Source organism: Montipora foliosa, unplaced genomic scaffold (assembly GCF_036669935.1).
Source record: "Montipora foliosa isolate CH-2021 unplaced genomic scaffold, ASM3666993v2 scaffold_164, whole genome shotgun sequence".
Classification (NCBI taxonomy): domain Eukaryota; kingdom Metazoa; phylum Cnidaria; class Anthozoa; order Scleractinia; family Acroporidae; genus Montipora; species Montipora foliosa.
Genome location: NW_027179465.1, coordinates 205001 through 211284, shown reverse-complemented (window position 1 = coordinate 211284; position 6284 = coordinate 205001). Strand labels below are relative to the sequence as shown.

At 40.6% G+C, this 6284-nt stretch overlaps 1 protein-coding gene across 6 annotated transcripts in view; it reads left to right on the top strand.

The window, feature by feature from the left end:
• Positions 1-341: 341 nt before the first annotated feature.
• LOC137986252 (uncharacterized) overlaps positions 342-6284 on the top strand; it is a 22729-nt gene continuing 16786 nt past the window's right edge. The window contains exons 1-2 of one of the 6 annotated variants that reach the window (XM_068833473.1): positions 342-1137; positions 1590-1800. The gene's annotated coding sequence lies outside the window, so the exon portion shown is untranslated. The remainder of the gene's footprint in view (positions 1138-1589; positions 1801-6284) is intronic. The other 5 variants (XM_068833476.1, XM_068833474.1, XM_068833475.1 and 2 more) reach the window with 5 other exon arrangements.

Below are 6284 nucleotides of genomic sequence, written 5' to 3'. Positions count from 1 at the left end.
GCATTGTTCCTTAGTGTGGACGTTTGTTTGTTTTCACCAAATCAGCCATATGTATGGTGCAAAAAATCGAAAAAATGGCAGAGCAATTTACAATTATTCGAAGTTACCAACAAATAGTTCAATGATAGGTGCATTTTCAAAGTTCTTTAGTGTCGCCGTTTGTTTTCGATAAATTCCAACTAGCAAAAAATAAAAAATAGGTGGCAAAAAAACAAAACAAATGCCACTATCATTGTTGTTAATTAGCAGTATTATAAACAATGTTAGTCTCATTAATGATAATCCAAGGAGTAGCACTGTAAGTTCTGTCCCTGTCGTATCCGCCATCTCCATCTCACTTAAAACCTTTTCAGATCTATTTCAAGGAAAGACTAAAAGATCCAAAGTTAAATGGGGACAACAGAGAAAGTGGGGAAAGAACTTAAGAGTACTAAAGATACTACTACCTACTATACTACTGTTATTATTATCACTATTATTAGTATTATTAAGTGAAGCTATGATCCTTGCAGTTATGAATGCAATTTTTGCAATTGCATTAAAAAGCCTGAAAAATTCAGGACTTCAACGGGGTTTGAACCCATGACCTCGTGATGCCGGTGCGACGCTCCAATGAACTGAGCTATGAAGCCACTGACGTTGGGAGCTGGTCATTTGTGGGTTCCAATGTTCCCGTGAGGAATGAATCAACGATGAAATGATATATGAAATGGATCATATATGAACTGCGGATATGAAATCAAGTGAAGCTGTGATCCTCGCAGTTATGAACTTGACCTTGCTCTCCAGTGAATTCTAGTAGTTCAATAGGGACAGGGCGTAGGTTCAATTCCTGCCTAGGACTTAAATTTTTTAGTTGCCCTTTCGCACGTTGCCAAGCAGTTTGTATTGTATCCTACTGATGAGTGCATTACATCTTTCCGTTATCTCAAACCGATTTTTGGAATCGCAAAAGATGATAAAATAACAATAAGGACCTCTAATATTTAATGTTTTTTTTTTTGTTGTAAATGCAAACTCTTAGGTGTGTGTCCATCAGCTATAAATTAAACGTTCTGCAGCGCAGATGAAACTGGGGACAGAGTTTAGCACCATTAAGGTGCAGAATTGCAGAAAATCACCTTGTCTCCGAAATAGGTGAATTTCAACATCATTTATTTTTGTTTTCATATTTTTTTGGATGTCACCATCGTGAATAATTGTGACATGTTATGGTTGCCCTATTGTAATAATTATTATACAAAACCTCAGAACAATAGGGTGACTGTAACGTGTCAGAGTTGTCCAAAGGGCGGCACCCTGGAAAATTGCTGGCTTAAAAAATCTCTCCTTCTTAAGATGACACCTGAAAACTATCAGGGTTTTTAACAAATGGGCTCCTGTGGTGCTTGGCCAGGTAACCTCAATAATCACTACTATTATTTCCATTAATTATTACTCTAATTATAATGGTTCTTGTCATTATCATTATCATTATTATTACTATTAATTGTAATTAATTTATTAAGTAAGTACAAGTTTTTGCCCCAGATTGATCGTCATGCTGGTACATGTACTGATCTGTTGTTCCTTTAATGTCCATTAAACAGTATGAGTTCAACGACTTGGATTGAGGGAGTGCTCTGGGCAATTTAAAGATGTTCTTAGCAGAAAGAAAGAATTCTTTTATCACTGGTCTGGTAAAAAGGTTTGATCTCTAAAATGGCAGTTGCAACTATTCTTGAGGAGATGGTAAAGGTGCATTGACGCCCAGAACAAAAACAGAACAGAATGGATTCAACTTTATTTTGCTAAGAAACAGTGAGTGTTATCTGCTCCGTAACACATGCATGATTCCTTCATGGAACGCATAAAAAGTAACTGTTTCTTTTCATAAGTTATCAGAGATTTTTTATCTGTTCAGTCCCAATTTTGCTGTCATGAAACACGCCTTTAGCGATGCTCAAACCAGTTTCAGCACCTTCAAGAAACTGTACTATTTAGATTGATTGGATCTACACAACTGTTCCATGCAACAGCAATACTATGGTACCACATAAAACAGCAATAAATGCTTAACAAGACACGTTAGAAACATGACCTATTTGGTTGCCATAGCAACAAACGAGCCATCCAAATAAACCCTATTTCTTGTTGTAAGCACTTAGATCTAAAAAATATATTTGTTGACTCCTAATTTTTACTGCTGGAAAGTGATTATTAAGCTAAGATTAAAGTCTGCAAAGTTAAAAAAATTCTCTGGAGCAGATTCACAGCTACCTTCACAGTTGAGAAATTTTAAGGTGGCCCTCAACCCACTCAAGAAAATTTTATTAACTTTCTGGCGGATTTAACCTTGCCTGGTAATAACTTCCCAGCAGCAGAACTGTGAGTTACCAAGTGTTACGAAAAATAGCATTGCGTGACAAGCGTTACTTTCTAGAAGCTTCGCGAGAGTTCGTAGTTTGTTTATTTTTAGGTTCATGCGTAAGCGTTTCTAAATCGGTGTGTTTTGTAATCTTTCTATAATTAGAGTGATTACTATTTTAGAAACTTCTAGAAGCTTATTATAAGAGTATATAAGTAGACGAGTCCTAGCAAAGTGTTTTCTAACTAGTTTTTCACAAGCGACGAGAGTTGGCGTTAGCCGTGTTTATTCAAGTGTGACAGAAGCAGTGTTTACTCAAGTTGGCGGAGGCCGTGTAAGTTTATCGAGTACGAGTTGTTCAGAGTTTTACTTCCTGGAAACTACGTTCATTTTGGAATAAATCTTCTTGTTGTTGTTCGGACAACCCTGCGTTCAGTTTAGTTTGTAAACTAACTTTCCTCAAAACATTCGAACTCGTAACATTGGGGGCCTGTCGGGGAGAGGAATTCATTTGTTAGCCGACTACAGAAACCAGGAAAGGATCACAACTTGGAAGGAAGTGGCGGCGCTGTGGAAAAAGTTGTAGCGAGTGAAAGAGCCGTGGAACTTTAGTGCTGTGAAAATGGAGAAATTTATTCAGCTTGGCGAAAAGTTTGGTCTGGAAGGAGAAAAGCTGCTTGAATTTGTGCGTGAACATGAAGAAAAAGAGGACAAACGCAGAGACGAAGAACGAGACGAGAAACGTAGAGAGGAAGAACGTGAAGAGAAACGTAGACAGCTGGAAGAGGAAAGAGAAGAAAAGCGTAGGTGGTTTGAAGAAGAAAAGGAAGAGAGACGACGAATGCTTGAGGAGGATAAAAGAAAGGAAGAGGAAGAGAAGGAGGAAAGGCGCAGAAGAGAAGACGAAGAGAGAGAAACTAGACGACAAGAACGCGAACTAAGGAAATTGGAGATGGAAGCCGAGCTGATGAAACAGAAAGAGGCTATTGAAGCTGCAAAAAGAGAACACGAGCTGGAGATTGCACGTTTGGCTGTGGAGAATGCTGACGGAGGTCCTGTAGTGAGAGAGGATCGGGCTAAGGCACCTAAACTCCCCTTGGTTGATGGCAAAGACGATTTGGACGCGTATTTGCAGAGGTTCGAGAGATTTGCCGAGACAGCTAAGTGGAAAAAAGATGGATGGGCATCGAAGCTCAGTGCTCTGTTGTCTCGACGGGCACTAGAAGTGTATTCACGTCTATCGGAGGACACAGCTAAGGATTATGACAGGGTAAAGATTGCATTAATGAAGAGATATGACCTTACCGAAGATGGCTATCGTCGAAAATTTAGAGCATCCAAACCAGAAGTTGACGAAAGTCCAGAGCAGTTTATTGTGCGATTGGGCAGATACCTGTTACGGTGGCTAGAGCTTTCGAATACTGCGCGAACCTTTGATGGTCTTAAGGACTTGATCGCGAAAGAACAATTTATTGACTCTTGCCCTAAGGATTTGGCAATTCACCTGCGAGAAAGGTCACCTGAGACCCTAGCAAAGATTGCGAAGATCGCTGACCAGTACTTGGAGGCTCATGGTAAACATTTGTTCAGCTCAGCGAGCAGAAAGCCAACAGTGCAGCCAGAGAGGGAAGAGGCCAAGAACATGCAGATTAATCCACCAGCTCTGCATTGCTTTAAGTGCAACACCCGAGGTCATAAAGCCGTCAACTGCCCAACCCTAACAAGAAAGTGTTTCCTATGTGGCAAGCAGGGACATGAATTCTAGAAATCAGGTGGACGCAGATCAGGAGGACAAAGTAAGGATGGTAACCCTGTGCAGCGTGGTCAAGTGAGTGCCAGTTGTCTAGTTCAGCCACCTAAGGTTAAACTTACTGATGAAGAAGTTAAGGCCTGTATTAAAGATGATAAGCTGCTGTTAGCCTGTGGTAAGAAGATTCCATTGTTGAGTAGTGCTCGTGTTGAACCGTTGACTGGAGTGAGAAGTAAAATGCCTGTCGTGAAAGGTAGAGTTGGAGAGAAGCCTGTTGATGTCCTGAGAGATACTGGTTGTAGTGGAATTGTAGTAAAGAGGGACCTTGTGTCTGAGGATCAGTTTACTGGCGAATTTAATGTTATGCCGCTCATTGACAATACGGCAAGGAAAGTTCCCATCGCAAAGATTGATGTTGATACACCGTATCACAAGGGCCAGGTGGAAGCGCAGTGTCTTCCCGATGCTGTTTATGATTTAATTATTGGTAATGTACCAGGCGCAAGAGCCGCTGACGATCCAGACCCAAGCTGGCAAGTTCCTGTACAAGAAGCTTGTGCTGTAACCACGAGAAGTCAAGCTAAGAAAGCTGGAGAACATATTCCGTTGAAGGTACCGGGTACCAAAGAAAGCCCTGTAATTGATAGAGAAAAGCTCAAGCAGATGCAGCGTGATGACAAGAGCCTACAGAAATTTTAGGAGAAAGATGACGTAGTTGTGAGAGGCCAGGCTGAGACTTCATTTGAAGTGAAGGTGAAGGTGGAGTTCTGTACCACGTCTACAAGCACCCTTATGTGAACGGAGGTAAACCCCTGAAGCAGGTTATGGTTCCTGTGCAGCTGAGAGGTCGAATAATGGAACTAGCGCACGGATCGATCATGGGAGGTCACGTGGGAATAAAGAAAACGACTGATAAGATTCAAAGCGCGTTCTATTGGCCAGGCATTCAAGGGGACGTGACTCGTTATTGCAACAACAAGTTGCAAAAATAGTGGAGACACTTCACCTTCTTGGGGCGTTATTAATTTCCCTATTATCTCTCACACTGCAGCCCCCCTTCCCCCCTTATCAGTGTTGCTAGCGAGACAAAAAAATGTTGGGAACTTAAGCAGTCAACATTGAAAGGGGGAGAGGGGAGAGGAAGTGGGAAAGGTTTAAATTCTAGATACGCCGAGTATTGGAAGTTAGAAAAGGTGTTTTTTAATCAAAGTGTCTCAACAATTTTGCAACTTGTTGTCTGAATTGGTTGTCACTGTATTGGCGTACAGTCACTTTGTTTATTGGAACGGGAAGGCGTCTATCGTTTGCATTTAATATGATGTTTCCGAAAAAAAATGATTAATTCTCTGATCTGCTGTGAATGGAAAATGGCCAGCGATAAACTGGATTTTGGCAGGGTTTCGGTATGACGTAATTTGAAGGCATTTCAGTGCTTTCTGTGAGTCAAGTCGAACATACACATAATTTGGTACACGAAAAGGTGTGATTTCCATCCTTTCGCTTTTTAAAGTACGCTAGAAATATCCTGGAACGGATTTCGAAATAATTTGCCTTAAACACCTATATTTCGGTCGACACATGACATCTAAAGCACGCGCAACATGTACGAAATTAGCTGTTGTTTACGAATGAGAAACAGACATAACCTCTCCTTTAACTGCGATCGCATGTCATTTAAAGGGAACATCCACTTTCCGAAAAATCAATTCTTAGCAAACATCGTTATACAAAGATACATTTTCATAGAAGTCCATTCGTAACATTACTTATTGCTTTCGGGCTAGTCTGCTGCCAGAGAAGGGATCGGTAACGCATAGTAGCAAGTCTTCTAAGTGACGTGTCGGGTACAGGCTAATTCCATGTTCTTTGGAATGACTGACTGAGCACAATGATCAAAAGAAAGCACCCGATTGTGTTAAATCCTTTGCGAGATTTGTTTTACAATGAGATACAAAAGTGAACAAATTTGTACCGGCTACACATTATGATATTTATATGAAACGGTCTACACGGTCTACCACAGCTTTTCACTGAGCAAATAATATGATATCATATTTCTTGCTGTTGCAATGGTAGACCGTGCTTGGATGGTAGACCGTTGGTAAATGGAATAGACGATATGTACAGGATTTCTAACTGTGTGAGCTTTATTACGAATCACCTGGTAATGTATTGGATTGATTAGAA